This window comes from Aethalodelphis obliquidens, unplaced genomic scaffold (genome assembly GCF_003676395.1).
Source record: "Aethalodelphis obliquidens isolate GAN/ISIS:26980383/991018 unplaced genomic scaffold, ASM367639v1 scaffold1, whole genome shotgun sequence".
NCBI lineage: Eukaryota > Metazoa > Chordata > Mammalia > Artiodactyla > Delphinidae > Aethalodelphis > Aethalodelphis obliquidens.
The window spans coordinates 103,190,564-103,218,267 of record NW_020837945.1 but is presented as its reverse complement, the minus strand read 5'-3'; the positions used below and the strand labels follow the sequence as shown (position 1 = coordinate 103,218,267).

General features: G+C 39.4%; 1 pseudogene; it reads left to right on the top strand.

Annotated features, from left to right (window-relative positions):
• Positions 1-1,874: 1,874 nt before the first annotated feature.
• On the top strand, positions 1,875-3,579 carry LOC113623423 (uncharacterized; annotated as a pseudogene).
• The last annotated feature ends 24,125 nt before the right edge of the window (positions 3,580-27,704 follow it).

The window sequence follows — 27,704 nt, the reverse complement described above, 5'->3', positions numbered from 1 at the left end:
GCCTCATTTCTCATGGAGAAGGGCAAGAGCAAGGATCTCTGTTTGGATCACGGCTTAACCACTTACTGCTGTGTGACCTTGAGCCATTTACTTCACCTCTCCTAGTCTGAAAAAGAGGGCAATTACAATGCCTTCTGCATAGGAATGTTAGGATTAAATGGGATAATGTATGTAAGGCTCTTAGCACAGAGCCTGGCACATATTAAGTATCCGAAAGGTGTTATATACCTTAATCATTGTTAGCACACTTTATTTCCCAACAGCCTCTAGGTCTATCAGGGAAAAATTGTATTCCATCTCAGGAGTATGCAAAAAAAAAAAAATCATTCTCAAAAATTAGCTTATGAAGAAGTCTCTCCCATTTAACTCTTGCCCTTTGCCCTAGTGGTTCCCACTGACAACCTGAGTAGATACTTTTAGCTGTATTTAATCAGAGAACAATTAAAAGCCACTACCAGAGCTCCATTCAACCTAGAAAAATCAATTCCAAACTAAAAATCCAGTTTTATTGTACCTTTGCATGGAGCTCATAATGTAAGCTACAGATATTCTTAAAGCTCTTCTTTCAATATAAGAACATTTAGTGATCATGACATTTCATTCCTTTAAAAAAAAGTTTTTTCCTTGAACAATGAACAGGAATATTTTATTGAATCCAGTGAGGATTTTTCTGGATTTGTATTTATTTTCAATCACACACGTAACACTTTAATACATTCTGGTAAAACAATTCAAACAATGCAAATGAAAAGAAAGTGTGAAAGTCCTTCTTAACACCATCCCCATTAGAAGTAGCTTCCCTACCCCAGTGGTAGCCATCTTTTCACCCCTATCTGAGGGGATTAACCCTGACTTGTCTGAGGAAACTGTAATGGCCTCCCCTGAGGCAATTGCCAAACAAGGCAATGTGAGTTCTCCTCATAACCCACTCCCACTACCCCTCTCTGCTTCTAGACCTATAACTAGACTCAAGTCCCAGCAGCCCTAAAAGTGAGATGCAAAGTGTAACCCATGAGAAGGTGTGCTATACTCCAAAAGAACTAATTTGAGTTTTATAATTTGTACAGAAAGAAATCTGGAGAATATGTTTGGGAATGGATATTAAGGTGTGGGATAGTGGTGGAAGAAACATAAAGTTGGATCTGGCCACATGTGTTGCTACGGTCTCTCTAAGCGGAAATTCTTCATTTAATATTGCAGCTTGAAGTGTTAGGAAGAGCTCTAGCAGTTTGCCTGCTTTGTTGGCTGAAACATGGATCAAAAAGGGGCCCACGATGAGCAAATTAGAAATTAGAAATGGTAGACATGCCTTGGTTTAATGTAGAGGGAGGGATTCAAAGGCTTAGGGAGTTTGGAATATTAGACTGGATTTGTCATTTAAGACCTACTTACCCACACTGGAGGGCTCAGAAGATATACCAGTCATCACTACTGCGAGAAATAAATTTGAGAGAGGAGCCCCAGCATTCTTAAAGAGTTCTGTGACTGGTCTTCTCTGTACACCAGACCTTACAGTGGGGACCGTAGTCACTGAATCGGGAAACCTAAGGGCAGTAGGATCTGTGGATGGCAAGGGCCAAATTGCTACATTCAACCCTCCCTGTGGACAGAACTTTGAGCATTGAACTAAGTTGTTCACTTTGCTTGGAAGGAGATATGGCCTGACATGTGATTATATACTCGTTCATGGCTGTGGCCAGTGGTTTTCCTGGATAGTCAGGGACTTGGAAGGAACATGATGAGAAATTTGGTGACAAGGAAATCTAGGGAAGAGGGATATAGATAAATGTCTCTGAATAGACAAAAACATGAAGGTATTTGAGTCCCATATGAATGCTCACCAAAGGGTGACCTAAGCAGAGGAGGATATTAATGATTAAGTAGATAGGATGACCCTTTCTATGGAAACCAGTCAGCCTCTTTCCCAGCCACCCCTGTCACCTCAATGGGCTTATGAGCAAAGTGGCCATGGTGGCAGGGATGAATGTTATACATGGGCTCAGCAACATGAACTTCAACTCAACAAGGCTGACCTGGCTATGGCCACTGCTGAGTGCCCAATCTGCCAGCAACAGAGACCAACAATGAGTCCTAGATATGGCACTGTTCCCCAGGGTGCTCAGCCAGCTGCCTGGTCGCAGGTTGATTACATTGGACCAATTCCATCATGGAAGGGGCAGCATCTTGTTCTTCCTGGAACAGATCCATTCTCTGGATACAGATTTGCTTTCTTGGCACACAATGCTTCTGTCAGAACTACCATCCTACTTACAGGATACTGCATTTACCATCATGGTAGTCTACACAGCATTGTTTCTGATCAAAGAACTCACCTCACAGCAAAAGAAGTGTGGCAATGTCCCCGTGCTCATGGAATTCACTGGCCTTACCTGTTCCCCACTATCCTGAAGCAGCTGGCTTGGTGGAATGGTGGGATGGCCTTTTGAAGACTCGGTTACAGCATCCACTAGATGGCAATACGTTGCGGGACTGGGCCGAATTTCTCCAGAAGGTTGTGAATGCTCTGAATCAGTGTCCAACATATGTCGCTATGTCTCCTAAAGCTAAGATTCATGAGTCAAGGGGTGGGAATGGGAGCAGCTCTACTCATTATTATCCCTAGTGACCCGCTAGAAAAATTTTTGCTTCTTGTTCCCATGACCTAATGCTCTATTGGCTTAGAGATCTTAGGCCAGAGAGAAAAATGCTTCCACCAGGAGACACAATAATGATTCCATTGAGCTGAAAGTTAAAATTGCTGTCTGGCCACTTTGGACTCCTCATGCCTCTGACTCAGCAGGCAAAGTAGTGAGTTACTGTGCTGGCTGGGACAATTGATCCTGACCACCAAGAGGAAACTGTACTTCTACACCACGACAGAGATATGGAAGAGTATGTCTGGAATACAGGAGATCCCTTAAGAAGGCTCTTAGTATTACCATTCCTTGCGATTAAGGTCATTAGAAAACAACAACCCAATCCAGGCAGGACTACTAATGGCCCAGATCCTTCGGGAATGAAGGTTTGTATCACTTCGGTGTATAAAGAACCACCACCAGCTGAGGTGTTTACCAAAGGCAAAGGGAATATAGTATGGGTAGTGGAGGAAGGTAGTTATAAATACCAGCTATGATCATGTGACCAGTTACAGATATGGGGACTGTAACTGTCATGAGTATTCCTCCTTATTTTGTTATGAATATGTGTGTGTATTTTAAAACAAATATCTTTGTTTTCTTCCCTCTCTTATTCCCTAATTGTGTAACATAAGATATATTGACTTTATATCACAGTATTTAAGTTATAGGATATCAAGGAGAAGAGTAAACATCACTCAAGGACATTATATTACCTCTTCTGGGGAAGGGATTAGTACGTTTCTGGTTATACACAGAACAGTTGTATCATGTTAGGTGGAATTATGATCTTGTTAATGTATTTTTTGGAGATTAAGTATAGTTTAAGAAGGTGCATATGAGTGCCAGGTTGACAAGGAGTGGACTTGTGATGATTAATTTTGTGTGTCAACAATACATAGGGGGACTTCCCTGGTGGCTCAGTGGTTAAGAATCCACCTGCTAGTGCAGGGGGCACAAGTCTGAGCCCTGGTCCGGGACGATCCCACATGCTGCAGAGCAACGAAGCCCATGCACCACAACTACTGAGCCTGCACTCTAGAGCCTGTGAGCCACAACTACTAAGCCCACGTGCCACAACTACTGAAGCCCACGCACCTAGAGCCCATGCCCCACAACCAGAGAAGCCACTGCAATGAGAAGCCCGTGCATTGCAATGAAGAGCAGCCCCCGCTCACCGCAACTAGAGAAAGGCTGTGTGCAGCAATGACGACCCAACGCAGCCAAAAATAAATAAATAAATAAATAAATTAAAAAACACACAGAACAATACATACGGTGCCCAGATATTTGGTTAAACATTATTTCTGGATGAGATTAACATCTGAAACAGTAGACTGAGTAAGGCAGATTGCTCTTCCCAATGTGGGGGAGCTTCATCCAATCCACTGAAGGCCTGTATAGAATAAAAAGCTGAGTACAAAAGAATTCTTTCTCTCTGCCTGACTATTTTCAAGCTGGAACATCAGTCTTCTTCTGCCTTTGAACTCCTGGACTTGGAACTTATGCCATCAGCTCTCTGGGGTTTCAGGCCTTTGGACTTGGACTGGAACTTACACTGTAGGCTCTCTCGAGTCTACAGCTTGCCAACTGCAGATGTTGGACTTCTCAGCCTCCATGATTGCATGAGCCAATTCCTTAAAATAAATCTCTCTCTCACCATGTGTAGATATAGATGTAGATATAGATACAGATACAGATATAGATGTATAGAGGTAGGTATCTATTTATGTATTTAGAGGATATATATTTATTGATTGTGTTTCTCTGGAGAACCCAGACTATATACTAGATAACCAATGCACTCCTTCTTTCATAAAATACCTGGTCAGGGAGAGCTTTCCTGTCATACATTTACAACAGCCTCATTCTTTGTAACTGCTGCATGATACCCCTAGTTCTATGGTATTTTGAACCATTTCCTTTTTAATGGGTACTTAAGTTCTTTCGGTGCTCTGTTCTCAGAATAACTGCTCACAGCATCATTGCAGAGTGGGTTGCTTCCATGATAGACTGAGTTTTGCTGAGTCAGCCCTGGCCACAAAGTGGAACACACATGAGAGGAAAATGGAAGTATCTTCCACAGTGAGTTTTTGTTCATCCTGTACCTTAGGAAAATAGCTCCCATCCTTGTGGCTTTGTGACCTTGTTTTGCCAATGTCAAAGGACATTATTAAAAAAGCAAAATAAAACAAAAAGCTTTCTACCTGTTACCATCATAATTTTTTTTTAAAAGCCATTCTAACATAAAAGCACAAAGACAACCTTAGAATAATGGATGGTCAAATTGGATAAATTCAATCTTATTAAAAATTCACAGCACTGTCATTTTTCTCTCTGTGTCAGCAGGTGAAAACTCTCTCACTCGCCTGTTTCACTTTCCATCTGCATTAGAAGGAACTGCCTTAATATTTTTCTGACTTCTAAATTAACAAAGAATTGGGAAGAAAGCTGAAGTGAGAACTTCTTGCTCTCTTTTTTTTTTTCTCTTTTTTTTTTTAACTTTTTATTTTATATTGGAGTATAGCCAATTAACAATGTTGTGATCATTTCAGGTGCATAGCAAAGGGCCTCAGCCATACATATACATGTATCCATTCTCCCTCAGACTCCCTCCCGTCCAAGCTGCCACATAACATTGAGCAGAGGTCCCTGTGCTATACAGTAGGTCCTTGTTAGTTATTCATTTTAAATATAGCAGTGTGTACACGTTGATCCCAAACTCCCTAACTATCCCTTCCCCCCATCCTTCCCCACCCTGCCCCCCAGTAACCATAAGTTCAGAGAACTTCTTGCTTTCTAAGAGGGAGATCACAGTCTAGTAAAAGAGGGTTAAAGATGTTTCCTTGGACTCGGGCCTAGGAAGTGATTCTAGGATGAGTTGGAAAGAATTCAAGCCTTAGTTCCTGAGACCTTAACCAAAAGGAGGCCTGGGATGAAAAGATGAGCATGAAGTGGGTGTGGGGTTGTGTGAAGAGATTGCAAACCCATTGGAGATGAATGGTGGTGTGGTCCACAATGGAAATCAAAGAGCTGTCGTAAAACAATTAAAGGTACTAGAATGACCTATTTAGAGAATAACATCTGAATCTATTAAATCATCTCTATTCTGCTTTCTTTAACACATTTTCCATCTCTGGCATGGAAAAACTGTGAGGAGAGACTTTCCTAGTGGTCCAGTGGTTAAGACTCCACACTCCCAATGCAGGGGACCCAGGTTCGATCCCTGGTCAGGTAACTAGAGTCCACATGCTGCAACTAAAAGATCCTGCATTCTAGCAACTAAGACCCAGTGCAGCCAAATAAATAAATAAAGTGTATTAAAAAAAAAAAAAACTGAGGAAAAAAAATTATATATTTTTTATAGCTTATGTGAAGTGAAAAAATTGGTGGTTGTTTTTTGAAATAAAATAGCCAGTTTTATTGGTTGTAGCAACTGTTCTGTTTTAAACATAAAGAGAGGAAGGGGAAGAAATGCTAGCCCTGCAGATGGACAGGTGCTTTCTGTGGTTAGAAAAGTCCCTGGAGCATTTAAAGCCTGGAGCATCAGTTCAGCTAGAGCTGTGGTTTTCCCCACTCTAATCATACCCGAGGTATCGGGATGCAGGGTGAGACCCCAGCTGAACATCTGTGATTTTCAGTCAATTCTGCCACCCTCAGAACCAGCCGTTTTGTCTCACTGATCCTTCATTCACTCCTCTAAAAAAATTGGGGTAATAAGATTGCCTTATGTGACAAGAGAATACAGTAAAATCCCTCTGAAAGTTATGAAGTGTTATACAAACAAATTATAATATTTACAAAACCCAGAAAGCAAGGGGTGGGACAAGGAGTGGGCCAAAGCTAGGTCATATGATGACTTTGTGCAAATTAGAAAAAGATGCCCCTTTGGTGGACACAGCCCAGTGCCAGGACACATAGCTGGCTTCGTGGAACTTGGGCTGGATTTCAGCCCTAACTTAAACCCTCAGTGGCATGCCAATGTGCAATGAACTGTTTTCAGAACTTCATGTGGCAGATCCAGAGGTCAGGGCCATTTGTTCTGGGCCTCAAGTTCAAGGGAGTCTCAAATTGTGACTTCCATTCAGTAGAAGTATGTGCAAAGGATTAAGATAAAGCTGCACCACAAATGATGATTTGATTTGATTTTGATTTTTGGCTGTGTTGGGTCTTTGCTGCTGCCTGTGAGCTTTCTCTAGTTGTGGTGAGCAGGGGTTACTCTTCATTGTTGTGTGCGGGCTTCTCATTGCTGTGGCTTCTCTTGTTGTGGAGCACGGGCTCTAGGTGCATGGGCTTTGGTAGTTACGGCACATGGGCTCAGCAGTTGCAGCATGCGGGCCCTAGAGCATTCAGGGTTCAGTAGTTGTGGCACGTGGGCTCAGTAGTTGTGGCTTGCAGGCTCTAGAGCACAGGCTCAGTAGTTGTGGCGCCTGGGCTTAGTTGCTCCACCCCAGGATCGAACCCATGTCCCCTGCATTGGCAGGTGGATTCTTAACCACTGCACTACCAGGGAAGTCCCCAAATGATGATTTTTAAATGATATCCATCTAACTAAATCCAAGGGGTGAGTGGTCTCACATTTTAAAGCTGCTTGGGCCTCCCCGAGATTTTGTAAAGCCTAATTATTTAGTAAACTTAAAAAATTAATGTGATATTCAGCTTCAGTAGTGCTCATTGGTTAAGTAGCTGCCTCAGCAATTTTTAGACATAGGACGAATAAAATAATTGCATATAGACACACATCTAATATGTGGTATTCACCCTTAGACAGCATCTCATTTTGCCATATTTGAAACCAGCCTCAATACTGGACTCAACACTTTGTTTCATCTGGCCCCTACCCTCCTCACTTCTGGCTCATTTTGCCCCAGTCATGCTGCCCTTGTTTCCTTCTATTAAACATTCTACCTCTGGACATTTGCATTTGCTGTTCCCTCTGCCTAGAATGCTTTTCTCCCAGATTTCTGCATGGCTCAGTTCTTTCTAACATTCACCTTTCTCTTGAAAGATGACTTCAGAGAGACACCTGAAATAATTATGCTGCTTCTAAGCTGCACTTTTATTTTATTTTTTAAAAACATTTTAACCTCTCTGAACCTGAGATGCATTTAACAACTGCTAGCGTCTTATGATTGTGATTAATGAAGCAGCAGGCATGACTGCTGCAGTTGTCATTGCTTGTGTGCAAAATCAGATGTTATTACTGCTGGATCTACTGGCCACCTGCCTCACCTTGACAATTCAGTCAACAGATCTGGGACACCAGATTCTGGAACTTGCATATCCAGGAAAGAACACTCAAGTGATAGTTTAAAGATCCAGATCTACTTCAGGATGATTCTTTTTTTTTTTTTTCTTTGTGGTATGTGGGCCTCTCACTGTTGTGGCCTCTCCTGTTGCGGAGCACAGGCTCCAGACGCGCAGTCTTAACAGCCATGGCTCACTGGCCCAGCCGCTCCGCGGCATATGGGATCCTCCCAGACCGGGGCATGAACCCATGTCCTCTGCCTCGGCAGGCAGACTCTCAACCACTGTGCCACCAGGGAAGCCCTTTTTTTTTTTTTTTTTAAGACTTTATTTTTAGAGCAGTTTTAAGTTCACAGCAAAACTGAGAGTCAGGTACAGAGATTTCCAGTATACTCCCTGCCTCCACCCATGTACAGCCTCCCCTAATATCAACATCTCCCACTAGAGTAGTACATTTGCAGGAAGATTCTTTGTCTTTGAAAATGGTGAAGCAGATGGCAACTTTCCTCACCATGAATGAAAAACTCATTCTCTGGAAGGATTCTCCTATGATAGAAAGCCCACCTCAGGTATAACTATGTAACTTTTTATACAGTGTAAATTCATACATGTATTTTAAACTTCAAATCTGTTTTTAAAAATTATGTACCATAGGGAATTCCCTGGTGGCACAGTGGTTGAGAATTCGCCTGCCAATGCAGAGGGCATGGGTTCCATCCCTGGGCCGGGAAGATCCCACATGCTGCGGAGCAACTAAGTCTGTGTGCCACAACTACTGAGCCTGCACTCTAGAGCCCACGAGTCACAACTACTGAGCCCATGTGCCACAACTACTGAAGCCCGCATGCCTAGAGCCTGTGCTCCGCAACAAGAGAAGCCACTGCAATGAGAAGCCCGTGCACCACAACGAAGAGTAGCCCCTCCTGGCCACAACTAGAGAAAGCCTGTGCGCAGCAATGAAGACCCAATCCAGCCAAAACAAATAAATAAATTTATTTAAAAAAAATTTATGTACCGTAGATATTTACACATATGAACGATATGTGTCTTCCTCAAGAAGACTTTATCAAGGATATGACAGCAGAATTGAGATTTTTATCTTCAAATTATTTGCTTTCCAAAGTCTAAGAGGATTTATTGTTCTGTTCATCTAAAACTGAAAAAAAAAGGTAAAACAATAAATAATAAATCTAAGTGACAGCTGACAGTAAATTGATTCTAGGATCTGAAACTTGTATTCCTCTGAAAATGCATCTTTTGAAGATTCAAACTTTCTCACTGTTGCTGCCAGTTACACTGTCACTGATCACAGTTACTTCAAATAGCTAACCTTTCTCAAGTGGAGCCAGTAGCTTAGCTTGTAAAGTATATGCTTCCAAAATATGAATTTTACTCTATTTTGCTTATATTAAGCTCAGTAGCTAAACTCTCTGTGTTCATTTAAACAAAATATTTCAGAAGCTCATATGACTTTTACATCTTCATTTTACTGGAGGATCTAAATTTGCTTCTGAAAAGTTAGCAAAATAGTGCTCAGCAAACCTATCTTCCTTAAAACTCAACATTCAGTTTGGATATTCTGTTTTATGTTTTTGTTGCTTCTAACCTCCCAGGCAGCAATTTTACATCTCACAGTCTTGCTGTTGTTTAAAAAAATAATGTTGGAGATGGAGTAGAAAAGATCTCCTAGTTCTTACTCATTCTCCTAGTTTTTGAACCAGTCTTTTTTTTTAACCCTTGACTTTATAGGCATATATCATGTATACAATACACATGTCTAATATTAATGAAAATAGAGTATTTCATTCTCATTTTGTCTGTTTGGCTCCCTCTTTGTCTTCTTTCCACTTGCCCTGCCCCTCCCCCATTGCATCATTATGCTCCATCCGTGCCATCGTTTCCTCACAGTGGGAACACTCCTCTCCTAACAACTTGGCCCCACTCTCTTGGCCACAGAGATACACTCAGGACCAATCAGAATCCCTCTGCAGGCATTTAGAATCTGTCTACCTATCTATTTATTTATTTATTTGGCCATACCATGCAGCTTGCAGGATTAGTTCCCCAACCAGGGATCAAACCCAGGCCCCCTGCAGTGGAAGCATGGAGTCCTAACCACTGGACTGCGAAGGAATTCCCAGCATTTAGAATTTAGACTAAGAAATTCTAGGTTTATTCTGCTGGTTTTTGGAACAAAGGAGATGGAAACTCAGAAGATGTAAGTGGATATTTCCACCTTGTGAACCAGGATGTAGGCCAAGCCAGTGTGTAGTAAGAGAGGAGGAAAAAGTAGAGGCAGAGATTAAAGCTGAATTGAAAGCTGAGGTAGGATGACTTCTTGGCCTGGTTGCATCCTACCCTCAGGTGATCAGCTCTTCTTCCTTAGGATAAATTAAATTCTTTTGTTTCAGCTAATTTGAGGTGGTTTCTATTACTTTTAAGAAAAATGTTAAACAATATGGTGTTTTCTGCATGAAATTTTGGGGAATTTCTCTTATTTTTTAAGTTATTTATTATTTTTTAAATAAATAAATATTTATTTGTTTATTTGGTTGCGCTGGGTCTTAGTTGTGGCACGCAGGCTCCTTAGTTGTGGCATGCAAACTCTTAGTTGCGGCATGCATCTTACTTTTTAAGTTGTTTTTGTTAGTTTTGTAATAGCCAGGAAAGGACTTTCCTCAGAGAACTTTTCTTCCTGTTTTTTTCTGCCTCAGACATACATTTTTAGTATCTTGATTTCCCTTTATTTTTTTTCCTTGCTAAATTAAATACTACATGTCTTTCTGTGAGAGGAGTGCAGGGGTTTGTAGCAGAATCTGAAAAGGCTGGTCAGGGCCACATACCTCTTCTAAGTTAAATTCCCTTTCAGGACAAAACTCCTCAAAGAGGAGAAACATCTGGGAATAAAATCTGAATTTAGCAGGACACAGATAGAAAAGGCCAAAGAAAAAGAACATCCAGATTAATAGTGGGGTGGAGACAGGAGAGAACTGTCAGGAGATTTCAAAATGTAACCTGACATGTTCTTGAATACTTTGAAAAAACATCAATGCAAGAGAACTCAGAAGTATAAACGTTGGCTATAAAGTTATCAAAGTTTAGATAGAAAGTTAAGCTTAAAAAGTTATCCAGAACAACATCTTCTTTCTAAAAGCTTAGGAGCTTTCTAAAGTACTTTGACATAAAAATTAAGCAACAGAAAAGATGGAAATCAGGGCTTCCCTGGTGGCGCAGTGGTTGAGAGTCCACCTGCTGATGCAGGGGACACGGGTTCGTGCCCTGGTCTGGGAAGATCCCACATGCCGCGGAGCGGCTAGGCCCGTGAGCCATGGCTGCTGAGCCTGAACATCTGGAGCCAAAAAAAGATGGAAATCAAATTCCATCAAAATTAAGGAAAAAGAGAATAATATTCCTACAGATGATGAAATCATGTCCAAAAGACATTCCCATAAAGCAGAGTAAAAATTATAATCTAATATTTCAAAACAAGCTAGTAGACACAAAGAAAAAACATAACAAATGAAAGAATAAATCAGAATTTATCTGAGGTGACAGAAAATAATTAAAACAAAATTATTAAGAAATGGGAACTAAAAGCAAAACTAGAATGAATACAAGATAATGCCTCAATGGAAGATAAAAAGAAGGGAAATTTTAAAAACTACAATGGAGGAACGGAGAGATGAAAAGGATTCAAGAAACAATAAGGCAGAGAAGACCATATATATGTATATATCATATATATATATGGAATATCTGCAGAAAACCCTGAGAAAGAAAAAAAACCCTGAAATCTGTAATATAAGAAACTGCAATAAAATGTGAATTTAAATGAAATATTGAGAGGGCACCTGGTTTATCTGATGATATTGACCTAGAATGACCATCACTGAGATATAGTCTAGTGAAATTACTGGACTTTAAAGTAAAGGAAATAAAAATCCTTTAGGCACTGAGAGAAAAAGCCCAAGTCACTTAGGGAAGAAAGTAATATTGTCTTTAAACTTTTGAACACCAACACTCTATGCTTGAAGAAAATTTAGTAATATATTTACAATATTCAAAGAAAGAAAATACAAGGCAAGGATTTTATATCTAAACAAGCTGTCATCAACATGGAAGAACTCAGGGAATAGTATTCGTTATGAATCTACTGGAGAAGGGGATTGAGACAAGAAAAATACTTAAAGAGACAGGACAAAATGACTGAAGATGAGCATATAATTTCTATGTATAACTAAGACTAAATGAGAGATATAAGGAAGAGTCTGTAGTATGTATGTAGCTGAGTGCTCTGACAATGTAGGTACAGCACAACTGCAAAAAACGGGTGAGAATGGGGAGAGCAGATGCAAAAGAATTTGTAACTCTTTCCAATAATCACATTGGTGGTATTGTTATTGGCTTCTACCGACTAAAGATGGAAGAATTTGAGTATGGGGATTTCCCTGGTGGCACAGTGGTTAAGAATCTGCCTGCCAATGCAGGAGACATGGGTTCGAGCCCTGGTCGGGGAAAATCCCACATGCGGTGGAGCATCTAAGCCCATGTGCTGCAACTACTGAGCCCGTGTGCTGCAACTACTGAAGCCTATGCACCTAGAACCTGAGCTCCGCAACAAGAGCAGCCCCCACTCGCCACAACTAGAGAAAGGCCGTGTGCAGCAATGAAGACCCAACGCATCCATAAATAAATAAATAAAAATTAAAGAGGAGGAGCTTCAAGATGGTGGAGGATTAAGACGTGGAGATCACCTTCCTCCCCACAAATACATCAGAAATACATCTACATGTGGAAGAACTCCTACAGAACACCTACTGAATGCTGGCAGAAGACCTCAGACCTCCCAAAAGACAAAAAACTTCCCACGTACCTGGGTAGGGCAAAAGAAAAAAGAAAAAACAGAGACAAAAGAGTAGGGACAGGACCTGCACCAGTGAGAGGGAGCTGTGAAGGAGGAAAGGTTTCCACACACTAGGCAGCCCCTTCATGGGCGGAGCCTGAGGGTGGCGGAGGGGGGAAACTTCGGAGCCATGGAGGAGAGTGCAGCCACAGGGGTGCGGAGGGCAAAGCGGAAAGATTCCCGCACAGAGGATCGGTGCTGACCAGCGCTCACCAGCCCAAGCGGCTTGTCTGCTCACCCGCCGGGGCAGGCGGGGCTGGGAGCTGAGGCTCGGGCTTTGGTTGGATCCCAGGGAGAGGACTGGGGTTGGCGGTGTGAACACAGCCTGAAGGGGCTAGTGCACCATGGCTAGCCGGGAGGGAGTCCGGGAAAAAGTCTGGACCTGCCAAAGAGGCAAGAGACTTTCTTGTCTCTTTGTTTCCTGGTGCGCAAGGAGAGGGGATTAAGAGCGCCGCTTAAAGGAGCTCCAGAGACGGGCTCGAACTGCGGCTATCAGCACGGACCCCAGAGATGGGCATGAGACACTAAGCCTGCTGTTGCCGCCACCAAGAAGCCTGTGTGCGAGCACAGGTCACTGTCCACACCTCCCCCCCGGGAGCCTGTACAGCCTGCCACTGCCAGGGTCCCATGATCCAGGGACAACTTCCCCGGGAGAACGCACAGCGCGCCTCAGGCTGGTGCAACGTCACGCTGGGCTCTGCCACTGCAGGCTCTCCCTGCATTCTGTACCCCTCCCTTCCCCCAACCTGAGTGAGCAAGAGCCCCCGAATCAGCTGCTCCTGTAACCCCATCCTGTCTGAGCGAAGAACAGACGCCCTCTGGCGACCTACATGCAGAGGTGGGGCCAGATCCAAAGCTGAACCCCAGGAGCTGTGTGAACAAAGAAGAGAAAGGGAAATTTCTCCCAGCAGCCTCAGGCCAGCGGATTAAATCTCCACAATCAACATGATGTACCCTGCATCTGTGGAATACCTGAATAGACAAAGGATCATGCCAAATTGAGGAGGTGAGCTTTGGGAGCAACAATATATATACATTTTTCCCCCTTTTTCTTTTTTTGTGAGAGTGTATGTGTATGCTTCTCTGTGTGATTTTGTCTGTATACCTTTGCTTTTACCATTTGTCCTAGGGTTCTGTCTGTCCATTTTTTGTTTTTCTTTTTTTATTATAGTTTTCAGCGCTTATTATCATTGGCGGATTTGTTTTTCGTTTGGTTGCTCTCTTCTTGTTTTTTTTATAACTTAATAAAATTTTAAAATATTTTTTTATTTTCATAACTTATTTATTTTATTTTATCTTCTTCTTTCTTCCTTTCTTTCTCTTTTTTTTCTCCCTTTTCTTCTGAGTCGTGTGGATGACAGGCTTTTGGTGCTCCAGCCAGGTGCCCGGGCTGTGCCTCTGAGGTGGGAGAGCCAAGTTCAGAACACTGGTCCACAAGAGACCTCCCAGCTGCACATAATATCAAATGGCAAAAATCTCCCAGAAATCTCCATCTCAACACCAGCACCCAGCTTCACTCAACGACCAGCAAGCTACAGTGCTGGACATCCTATGCCAAACAACTAGCAAGACAGGAACACAACCCCACCCATTAGCAGAGAGGCTGCCTAAAATCATAATAAGGCCACAGACACCCCAAAACACACCACCAGGCGTGGACCTGCCCACCAGAAAGACAAGATCCAGCCTCATCCACCACAACACAGGCACTAGTCCCCTCCACCAGGAAGCCTACACAACCCACTGAACCAACCTTAGCCACTGGGGGCAGGCACCAAAAACAATAGGAACTGTGAACCTGCAGCCTGCGAAAAGGAGACCCCAAACACAGAAAGCTAAGCAAAATGAGAAGACAGAGAAACACACAGCAGATGAAGGAGCAAGGTAAAAACCCACCAGACCTAACAAATGAAGAGGAAATAGGCAGTTTACCTGAAAAAGAATTCAGAATAATGATAGTAAAAATTATCCAAAATCTTGGAACTAGAATGGAGAAAATATAAGAAATATTTAACAAGGACCTAGAAGAACTAAAGAGCAAACAAATGGTGATGAACAATACAATAAATAAAATTAAAAATTCTCTAGAAGGGTGCTGCCCGGGTGGCGCAGCAGTTGAGAGTCCGCCTGCTGATGCAGGGGACACGGGTTCGTGCCCCGGTCCGGGAAGATCCCACATGCCGCGGAGCGGCTGGGCCCGTGAGCCATGGCTGCTGAACCTGCACGTCCGGAGTCTGTGCTCCGCAACAGGAGAGGCCACAACAGTGAAAGGCCCGCATACCACACACACACACACAAAAATCTCTAGAAGGGATCAATAGCAGAATAACTGAGGCAGAAGAACGGATAAGTGACCTGGAAGATAAAACAGTGGAAATAACTACTGCAGAGCAGAATAAAGAAAAAAGAATGAAAAGAATTTAGGACAGTCTCAGATACCCCTGGGACAACATTAAATGCACCAACATTCGAATTATAGGGGTCCCAGAAGAAGAAGAGAAAAAGAAAGGGACTGAGAAAATATTTGAAGAGATTATAGTTGAAAACTTCCCTAATATGGGAAAGGAAATAGTTAATCAAGTCCAGGAAGCACATAAAGTCCCATACAGGATAAATCCAGGGAGAAACACACCAAGACACATATTAATCAAACTATCAAAAATTAAATACAAAGAAAAAATACTAAAAGCAACAAGGGAAAAACAAGAAATAACACACAAGGGAATCCCCATAAGGTTAACAGCTGATCTTTCAGCAGAAACTCTGCAAACCAGAAGAGAGTGGCAGGACATATTTAAAGTGATGAAACGGAATAACCTACAACCAAGATTACTCTACCCAGAAAGGATCTCATTCACATTTGACGGAGAAATTAAAACCTTTACAGACAAGCAAAAGCTAAGAGAATTCAGCAACACCAAACCAGCTTTACTACAAATGCTAAAGGAACTTCTCTAGGCAGGAAACACAAGAGAAGGAAAAGACCTACAATAACAAACCCAAGACAATTAAGACAATGATAATACGAACATACATATCAATAATTACTTTAAATGTAAACGAATTAAGTGCTCCAACCAAAAGACAGAGACTGGCTGAATTGATACCAAAACAAGACCCGTATATATGCTGTCTACAAGAGACCTACTTCAGACCGAGGGACACATACAGAATGAAAGGGAGGGGATGGAAAAAGATATTCCATGTAAATGGAAATCAAAAGAAAGCTGGAGTAGCAATTCTCATATCCGACAAAATAGACTTTAAAATAAAGACTATTACAAAAGACAAAGAAGGACACTATATAATGATCAAGGGATCAATCCAAGAAGAAGATATAACAATTGTAAATATTTATGCAGCCAACAGAGGAGCACCGCAATACGTAAGGCAAATGCTAACAGCCATAAAAGGGGAAATCGACAGTAACACAATCATAGTAGGGGACTTTAACACGCCACTTTCACCAATGGACAGATCATCCAAAATGAAAATACATAAGGAAACACAAGCTTTAAATGATACATTAAACAAGATGGACTTAATTGATATTTATAGGACAGTCCATCCAAAAACAACAGAATACACTTTCTTCTCAAGTGCTCATAGAACATTCTCCAGGATAGATCTTATCTTGGGTCACAAATCAAGCCTTGGTAAGTTTAAGAAAATGGAAATCATATCAAGTATCTTTTCCGACCACAACCCTATGAGACTAGATATCAATTATAGGAAAAAATCTGTAAAAAATACAAACACGTGGAGGCTAAACAATACACTACTTAATAACCAAGAGATCACTGAAGAAATCAAAGAGGAAATCAAAAAATACCTAGAAACAAATGATAATGAGAACACCATGACCCAAAACCTATGGGATGCAGCAAAAGGAGTTCTAAGAGGGAAGTTTATAGCAATACAATCCTACCTTAAGAAACAAGAAACATCACAAATAAACAACCTAACCTTATACCTAAAGCAATTAGAGAAAGAAGAACAAAAAAACCCCAAAGTTAGCAGAAGGAACGAAATAAAAATCAGATCAGAAATAAATGAAAAAGAAATGAAGGAAACGATTACAAAGATCAACAAAACTAAAAGCTGGTCCTTTGAGAAGATAAACAAAATTGATAAACCATTAGCCAGACTCATCAAAATAAAAAAAGGGAAAAGACTTAGATCAACAGAAATAGAAATGAAAAAGGAGAAGTAACAACTGACACTGCAGAAATACAAAGGATCATTAGAGATTACTACAAGCAACTATATGCCAATAAAATGGACAACCTGGAAGAAATGGACAAATTTTTAGAAATGCACAACCTTCTGAGAATGAACCATGAAGAAATAGAAAATATGAGCAGACCAATCAGAGGCACTGAAATTGAAATTGTGATTAAAAATCTTCCAACAAACAAAAGCCCAGGACCAGATGGCTTCACAGGCAAATTCTATGAAACATTTAGAGAAGAGCTAACACCTATCCTTCTCAAACTCTTCCAAAATATAGCAGAGGGAGGAACACTCCCAAACTCATTCTAAGAGGCCACGATCACCCTGACACCAAAACCAGACAGCCACAGATGACAAACCCACAGCCAATATCGTCCTCAATGTTGAAAAACCGAAACCATTTCCAGTAAGATAAAGAACAAGACAGGTTGCCCACTCTCACCACTATTATTCAACATAGTTTTGGAAGTTTTAACCACAGCAATCAGAGAAGAAAAAGAAATAAAAGGAATCTAAATCGGAAAAGAAGAAGTAAAGCTGTCATTGTTTGCAGATGACATCATACTATACATAGAGAATCCTAAAGATGGTAGCAGAAAACTACTAGAGCTAATCAATGAATTTGGTAAAGTAGCAGGATACAAAATTAATGCACAGAAATCTCTTGCATTCGTATACACTAATGATGAAAAATCTGAAAGTGAAATGAAAAAAGCACTCCCATTTACCACTGCAACAAAAACAATAAAATATCTAGGAATAAACCTACCTAAGGAGACAAAATATCTGTATGAAGAAAATTATAAGGCACTGATGAAAGAAATTAAAGATGTTACAAATAGATGGAGAGATATACCATGTTCTTGGATTGGAAGAATCAACATTGTGAAAATGACTATACTATCCAAAGCATTCTACAGATTCAATGCAATCCCTATCAAATTACCAATGGCATTTTTTATGGAACTAGAACAAAAAAATCTTAAAATTTGTATGGAGACACAAAAGACCCCGAGTAGCCAAAGCAGTCTTGAGGGAAAGAAACAGAGCTGGAGGAATCAGGCTCCCTAACTTCGAGCTATACTACAAAGCTATAGTAATCAAGATAGTGTGTTACTGGCACAAAACAGAAATATAGATCAGTGGAACAAGATAGAAAGCCCAGAGATAAACCCACACACATATGGTCACCTTATCTTTGATAAATTAGGCAAGAATATACCGTGGAGAAAAGACAGCCTCTTCAATAAGTGGTGCTGGGAAAACTGGACAGCTACATGTAAAAGAATGAAATTAGAAGGCTCCCTAACACCATACACAAAAATAAACTCAAAATGGATTAAAGACTTAAATTTAAGGCCAGACACCATCAAACTCTTAGAGGAAAACATAGGCAGAACACTCTATGATATAAATCACAGCAAGATCCTTTTTGACCCACCTCCTAGAGAAATGGAAATAAAACCAAACAAATGGATCCTAATGAAACTTAAAAGCTTTTGCACAGCAAAGGAAACCATAAACAAGACAAAAAGAGAATGCTCAGAAGGGAGAAAATATTTGCAAACGAAGCAACTGACAAAGGATTAATCTCCAAAATATACAAGCAGCTCATGCAGCTCAATATCAAAAAAACAAACAACCCAATCCAAAAATGGGCAGAAGACCTAAATAGACATTTCTCCAAAGAAGATATACAGATGGCCAACAAACACATGAAAGAATGCTCAACATCATTAATTATTAGAGAAATGCAAATCAAAACTACAGTGAGATATCTTCTCACACCCGTCAGAATGGCCATCATCAAAAAATCTACAAACAATAAATGCTGGAGATGGTGTGGAGAGAAGGGAACCCTCTTGCACTGTTGGTGGGAATGTAAACTGATACAGCCACTATGGAGAACACTATAGAGGTTCTTTTAAAAACTAAAAATAGAACTACCGTGCAACCCAGCAATCCCACTACTGGGCATATGCTGTGAGAAAACCATAATCAAAAAGAGTCATGTACCAAAATGTTCATTGCAGCTCTATTTACAATAGCCAGGACATGGAAGCAACCTAAGTGTCCATCAACAGATGAATGGATAAAGAAGATGTGGCACATATATACAATGGAATATTACTCAGCTATAAAAAGAAACGAAATTGAGTTATTTGTAGTGAGGTGGCTGGACCTAGAGACTGTCATACAGAGTTAAGTAAGTCAGAAAGAGAAAAACAAATACCATATGCTAACACATATATATGGAATCTAAAACAAACAAAGAATGGTCATGAAGAACCTAGGGGTAAGACTGGATTAAAGACGCAGACCTACTAGAGAATGGACTTGAGGATATGGGGAGGGGGAAGGGTAAGCTGGCACAAAGTGAGAGAGTTGCATGGACATATGTACACTACCAAATGTAAAATAGATAGCTAGTGGGAAGCAGCCGCATAGCACAGGGAGATCAGCTCGGTGCTTTGTGACTACCTGGAGGGGTGGGATAGGGAGGGTGGGAGGGAGGGAGATGCAAGAGAGAAGAGATATGGGGATATATGTATATGTATAACTGATTCACTTTGTTATAAAGCAGAAACTAACACACCATTGTAAAGCAATTATACTCCAATAAAGATGTTAAAAAAATTTTTTGAGTATCACTGAAAATAATAACTTCAGTGGATCGAAACACATCAAATATATTTTAAACCATGATTTCATCCTACTGCAAAAAGTGGTCATCCCTGGAGGATGCTAAGGAATTATCTTTTTTTTTTTTTTTTTTGGCCATACCTTGCAGCTTGCAGGATCTTAGTTCCCCAGCCAGGGATTGAACCCAAGCCCTAGCTCTGAAAGCGCTAAGTCCTAGCTACTTGACTGCCAGGGAATTCCCTCTCTTTATTTTGAAAACTGGTAAATAAAAGAAAACAATCAAGCATTTATTCTGCCTTTCCTGTATAAACTGTAACACTCGGTAACCAAATAGTAGATGACGTGAGATTGGTCTTTATGGAAGTGGTCAATCAAAGAAACTAAAGAAGAAAGAATAGAATTTGAATATCAGCATTTTTTGACAGTCTCTAATGAATTATTGAATCTAAGCATTGAACCCCAATGGCTGTTAGTTTCAGAAGAAGACAGGTAAACAGTTATTTTGTGCCTGGAAGAACACAACACCACCTATAAAGTAATATTCCTCCCCGCCTTAATAGTAATAATCAAAGGTGAATGTAACTCAGCCTGGAGATACAGGAAGTGCTTTTTGTTGCAGCCTGCAATCCAAGTCCTGACCACACTGTTTTGCAGCTTGAAAAAGCCAACTGCTTCTATGTCCCACACTAGAGCTGTTTTAAATATTTGGTGACTGTAAAGCAGTAGCCTTAAGACTGCTTCAACCCTTTTCCAGTATCATCTCCTCGGAATCTTCATCTAGAAAATAGAAACAAACTTATTAGCAAAGCTCAGAGTAAGAGTGCTATCTTCCAAATGGTCTGAAGCTACCTAGGGATGACAGGGATGCAGAATGGAGAGGCCAGTAAGTAACTGATAAGCGTGTACATTAAAACTATGCCTGGATAAATTTTTGGCTGTGGTTCTCACAGTAGACCAAAAGTCTACTAAGTTTTGGAGTAATCACAAGCCAAAAATTTTTTAAAGCAACAGCTTATGAACTTCAATCCTTAAAATAATCCCAGCCCCAAATCTGCACTCAGCATAGTCAGCTCCAAAAGTTGTACATTCCCAGGAAAGGCTTCCTCCCAAATCATACCTTGAATGAAATCTTGGAAGAAAACACGCCAGGAAAATCCCCTTGGTATAACTTACGGAATTTTTTTCATTGACATAGTTGATCTATCTTAAGTTTATTTTGGGAAAAGGAATGAGATTGTCTCAACTCCATCTACTGAACAATTCTTTTCTCCACTAATTTTTGAAATACAACTTTTATAATACTTTCATATTAATATTGTTATATGATATTCTCATATTAAATTCAATATATGTGGGTCTATTTCTGGATTCCATTCTGTTTCATTGATCTACTTATTTGTGTAGTACTACCGAATTTTCCTCAATACCTTGTCATCCTGTCGGCTCTGGGCTCTGGCCCTTCCCCAGGGCACCCAGGATCATCCAGAGCTGCTGCTGTTTCTTCTCCTCAGGCAGCTGCTTTCTTCTAACCAGAGCCCACAATCTGTTTGGGGAGCTTCACCTTCTGAAACCTTTCTTCTAATGCCTGGGAAGCACTCTTCATCAAAAAGACAATAATTTTTAAAAATACAAAGAAACCCTGAATCACCTACACTCAAATACAGAGTTTTGGAAAACCAAAAAAAAGTTCACTGAGAAGATAATACCTTGCACTATTTGTTCCCTCAGATCTCACTGCTTTGTATGTCATCTCTTTGTTTATGCAAATGAGAAAAACGTTTGCATTAATTCTTCTCTGTAATAATTGGTTTCCAGTTTACAAAGTAGAAAGTCATTTGATATTAGAGGTAAGTAAAATATGTACACATAAGGATAAAGACTAGAAAGACAGGAATGTTTCAAAATTAAAAATAGTCATAGAGTAATTGAAGGTAAGCTTTTTTGTTTTCAAGCTTTGATTTACAAATAATTTTTTTAGAGTAATTTGAATATAAAGTGCAAATCTGGAGGGTTTTTTTTCAGTTACACTGGTGCAGGATTCTCTCCAGCTCTTAGCTTATTGTAAACATTGTATCTTGAACATAGTGAATTATGTTGCATAAGAAATCTATTTTAACAGCTTGGGTCATTTTAGCAATTCATTTTTTTAATGAAAACTATACACAATTACATACAATTATATTAGAAATACTTTCCACCTATTTAGATATTTTAAATCAATCAGACTATTTTCTCTATCTGGAATGTCCTCCCTTCACTTACTGTATACATGGATTCTTCCTAAATTTAAAACACACACACACACACACACACACACACACACACACAGAGAAATATATATAGAATATATCTTTTCTCCCTTAATGTAAAAAAATTCTGATGATGTTTGGGGTAACAGTGTGACAACTGAAAAGCTAGGTTTCCCAGGCTTCCTTGCAGCCACCTGTGGCCACATGACATAGTTTTGGCTAATGAGATATAACTTTAAGTCTATTGGGAAAGACTTCTGGGAACGCTGTTTTTTCCCTGAGAAAAAGAGGTAAACTCATCTGGCACACATCTTTTTTCTATCTTTCCATCTTCTTCCTGACTGGAATTTGTAGACAATGCCTAGAGCTGGAGCAACAATCCCTTAACTGTGAGTGTAGAAGACACACCCAAAAGATGGTGGGACCAAAGCTAGAAAGAGCCTAGCACTTTGAGGCTCCCTCCACCCCTACCCGAGACAGCCTACCTCTGGACTTATGTGAGCAAAAATAACCCCCTTTCTTGTTTACGTCAGTGTTCTAGGCAGTTGCGTATGACATACTTCCAATACCCAATTCCAGCCCGAACCCCAGAGATAAACAATCTTAATATTTAGTATGTATCTTTTGGGACCCACCTATATTCATACCACATTAAATTTTTACCCAAATTTTTTTCCAAAAATGGGATACTACTATATTTATTATTTTGAAACTCCTTGACTTAATAATATGGTCTAGACATATTTCCATGTCAGTACAAGAAAAGTTACCCTCTAAAAAATATTATGTTAAAGAAGAGATTTTTTTTCTCTAAAAAGTGACACTTGCTTATTCAAGCAATAGAGAAAGATTTAAAGTAAAAAGCAGCAAACATCCCTGAATCCTACTATCTTGAAATAACCAGTATTATTTTTGGTGAGCGTTATTCCTATTAACTCTCTTTGAAAATACTGGGAGTCTTTCTCTCCCACTACCACCTGCATGTTTGTGTGTACATACACATGGCACACACACAAAAGTACATACAAATACATCCAGATACACACACAAACACACAGCATACAATCACACACACACACATACAAATACACACAACTACTCACGTGGGAAAGGGAGAGAGAAGTAACCTCACAAAATCAGAACCTATTAAAAAGTGCTTAATTTTACTTGAATTAAACCAAGAACGAGTAGAATGTCTTTGAAAGTTATGACTAAAATAGTCATAAAAAGCCAGAGAGAGAGATTCAAAATTCAAACCAGATATCATTTTAGTACCCATTAAGACTTATAGAATTAATAACAGAGACAGTGAAGGGGCCCAAATATGCCTTATTAATATTTTCTTTTGCTAAAGAATCTGTGTATATATAGCATGATAGACTTGTAATGTTAACAATAATTTGACTTATTAGATTAACAAGGTAGTTTTAATTTAAAATGTAGAATTGAGTAATTGATTTAATTTTATTTATTTATTTATTTTTTTGTGGTACGCCGGCCTCTCACTGTTGTGGTCTCTCCCGTTGCGGAGCACAGGCTCCGGACGCGCAGGCTCAGGGCCATGGCTCACGGGCCCAGCCGCTCCGCGGCATGTGGGATCTTCCCGGACCGGGGCACGAACCCGTGTGCCCTGCGTCGGCAGGCGGACTCTCAACCACTGCGCCACCAGGGAAGCCCGAGTAATTGATTTAAACTTATGACTTTAGGTAGAAATTTTACTATATATAGTATTAGAATACTTAATAGATTTTAAAGATCACCATATTTTTGAGTTTAACTACTTTAATTCCTAAGAATGGCTTAATTACTTGGAAAGGTTTGTCATTCAGACAATTGAAGGACTTAAAAACAATATATTAAATTTATAAGTCAGTTTAAAACATTTAAAAGAGTTTATTAACTAAATTTGAAAATGTAACCAAATATTAATTGAAGGCCATTAAAAGCGACAGTTCAAATTTGCTAGGCCTACAATGGAATAATGAGATTTGTAAACTGAACTTAAATGCTTAAGGAAGAATTAAAGTAGAGTCTGTGAGTTAATAAGTTGATTATTAACTTTAAAATCCAAAGTAACCTCTAAATTGTCTTTTTTGTGATCATAAAGAAACTCACATTCATGCAAGAAGAAAAAAAAAACTGAAGTGAAACTTAAAGAATTATGACTTTGGATAAGTGTTTCTTCACCATTCACCATTATGTCTTATATTCCCTAAGGTTAAGACAAAAGGTTATGAAAACCATTAAGGATTTGTAGTCATGATGCTGTTGTTGTTTTTTAAAGTTATGCTTTCATTTTAGCACTGAATGCTTTCCTGCTATGAAAGATAACAGGATTAACACTGGGAAGATAGGGTGACCAACCATCCCAGTTTGCCTGGGACTGAGGGGTATCCTGGAACTCTGGATGGGCAGTGCTAAGTCCAGGATTGTTGGCCACCTAAGTGAGAGGCATTGTGGCATAAAAGCTAAGACTGTTGTTTAAACCTATATTTGAGACTTGACTCTTCAACTTACTACCTATTTATTGGGGCAAGTAACTTATTTTTTGCCTCTATTTTCTCTGCAAAATGAGTTACTATATGGAAAGCACTCACAACAGTATCTAGAGTTGAGTAAGTACTAAGAACATACTATTGGGGTGGCAAAAAAGTTTGTTTGGTTTTTTTCTGTAAGATGGCTCTAACAGCGCTTAGTTGTCTTTAACTTCATTTGAAACAATTTTGTTAAATTGTATTGTGACAGCTGTCATATCAGCATGCATTTTAAAAAAAATTTATCAAAATTGGTGAATTTTTGTATAACCATTTTAATATTGAAGATGGAAGAAAAACAACATTTTTGGCATATTATGCTTCATTATTTCAAGAAAAGTAAAATGCAACTGAAATGCAAAAAAAAAAAGATTTGTGCTGTATATGGAGAAGGGTGCTGTGACTGATTGAATATGTCAAAAATGGTTTGTGAAGTTTTGTGCTGGAGATTTCTTGCTGGACAATGCTCCACGGTTGGGTAGGCCAGTTGAAGTTGATAGCGATCAAATCGAGACGTTAATTGAGAACAATAACGTTATACCACGCAGGAGATAGCTAACATACTAAAAATATCCAAATCAAGAACTGAAAATCATTTGCACCAGCTTGGTTATGTTCATCACTTTGATGTTTGGGTTCTACATAAGTTCAGTGAGAAAAACCTTCTTGACAGTATTTCCGCATGTGATTCTCTACTGAAATATAATGAAAACGTTCCGTTTTTAAAACAAATTGTGATGGGCGATGAAAAGTGAATATTGTACAATAATGTAAAACAGAAGAGACTGCGGGTCAAGTGAAATGAAACACCACCAACCACACCAAAGGCTAGTCTTCATCCCAAGAAGGTGATGTTGTATATATGGTGGGATCTGGAGTCGTCTTATTATGAGTTCCTTCCAAAAAACCAAATGATTAATTCCAACAAGTACTGCTCCCAATTAGACCAACTGAAAACAGCACTCAATGAAAAGCGTCCAGAATTTATCAACAGAAAACACATAATCTTCCATCAGGATAACGCAAGACCCAATGTTTCTTTGATGACCAGGCAAAAACTGCTACAGCTTGGCTGGGAAGTTCTGATTCATCTACTGTATTCACCAGACAGTACACCTTCAGATTTCCATTTATTTTGGTCTTTATGAAATTCTCTTAATGAAAAGAATGTCAATTCCCTGGAAGACTGTAAAAGGCACCTGGACCAGTTCTTTGCTCAAAATGATAAAAAGTTTTGGGAAGATGGAATTATGAAGCTGCCTGAAAAATGGCAGAAGGTAGTGGAACAAAACAGTGAATACATTGTTCAATAAAGTTCTTGGTGAAAATGAAAAATGTGTCTTTTATTTTCACCTAAAAACTGAAGAAACCTTTTGGCCAACCCAATACCTCTTATTGCTGGTGCCCTATCCCTTTTTCCTGATCCTTTTGCTTATATTCCTTTACTCCCCAACTTGTTGACCCTTTATTTCATGCTTAACTAGATTCAAAGAACACCACCAGTCCTTTTATCATGGCTTGTCAAATTCTGAGGTTTATTTTATTTAGTTTTATTTCTTAATCTTGATTCATTTATTGGTTGGTTGGGTTTCATGATCAAGGAGTTTCTCTCTTCTTCCTCACTAACAGAACTCCATTTTGTTTTTGATGGCTGTATATATATATATATATATATATATATATATATATATATATATATATGTCAGTAGCTTAAAAACTTGATTTACTGGGCTTTCTTCAAGCTAGGGGTGGACATAAGACATATGGTACAAGTCTGGCCAAGGAGATATGTCTACCATGTGGGATATTTAGAAAACCTGTCTTTAAAGGGTCTAAGTGGGCACATGAATTTGTCTTTCTTCCTTCTCATTATTCCTGGAACATAAGTGCAAGGTGAAAGAAGAGCTATCTTGGAATCAAGAGGTGTTCACAAGGATGAAAGCTAAACACTACCAATGCTAGAGCGGAAAGCTAACTGGGTCTTTGACAGCTCCTTTGAAGAATCAATGAAAATAACTACCATAATTTGTTTAAAAAAGTATTTAGCTAAGTTTCTTGTTATGTACAATTGAAAGTAATTCCTACTGCAATGAGGTATCACCTCACACTGGTTAGAATGGGCATCATCAGAAAATCTACAAACAACAAATGCTGGAGAAGGTGTGGAGAAAAGGGAACCCTCTTGCACTGTTGGTGGAAATGTAAATTTATACAGCCACTATGGAGAACAGTATGGAAGCTCCTTAAAAAACTAAAAATAGAACTACCATATGACCCAGCAATCCCACTACTGGGCATATACCCAGAGAAAACCATAATTCAAAAAGACACATGCACCCCAATGTTCATTGCAGCACTATTTACAATAGCCAGGTCATGGAAGCAACCTAAATGCCCATCGACAGACAAATGGATAAAGAAGATGTGGTACATATATACAATGGAGTATTACTCAGCCACAAAAAGGAACGAAATTGGGTCATTTGTAGAGACGTGGATGAATCTAGAGACTGTAATACAGAGTGAAGTAAGTCAGAAAGAGAAAAACAAATATCGTATATTAACACATACATGTGGAATCTAGAAAAATGGTACAGATGAACTGGTTTGCAAGGCAGAAGTAGGACACAGATATAGAGAACAAATGTATGGACACCAAGGGGGGAAAGTGGGGGGGTGGTGGGATGAATTGGGAGATTGGGATTGACATGTATACACTAATATGTATAAAATGGATGACTAATAAGAACCTGCTGTATAAAAAATAAAGAAAAACAAAACAAAAGAAAGTAATTCCTATGTTACAGACCATTCATTTAATTTTTAGCAATGTAAAAAACATGGAGTACTTCAGTAGGTTTCATGTCATTTGGAGATGGGGTCCTGCTAATCCCATTTTGGGGATTTGCTCCGATTTTGATGTATGTGCTACTAAAAGGAGCAGGATATTGTTTTTTCTTTAATGGTGAAAAAAAGTTGAAAGGAAAGAAGTCAGGTTGTTCTTAGAGAAATGGGCATTATATTTTGTATCTTTCTGGCAGATTTTCAAGGGATCATTTTCAAAATTTTGACAATGAGATGTTTTAAAAAATATTTTCTGTTTTCTACTGTTTTATAATATATGCATACCGAGATAATAAATTTGATAAAAAGTAATTCAAGCAAGAGAGCATAAAATAGTTCAATTCAAGAAAAAAAGGACTATGGCCAATATTGGCTTGGGATTTAGAACAAATTTGTACCTTTTGTTGTTATTACT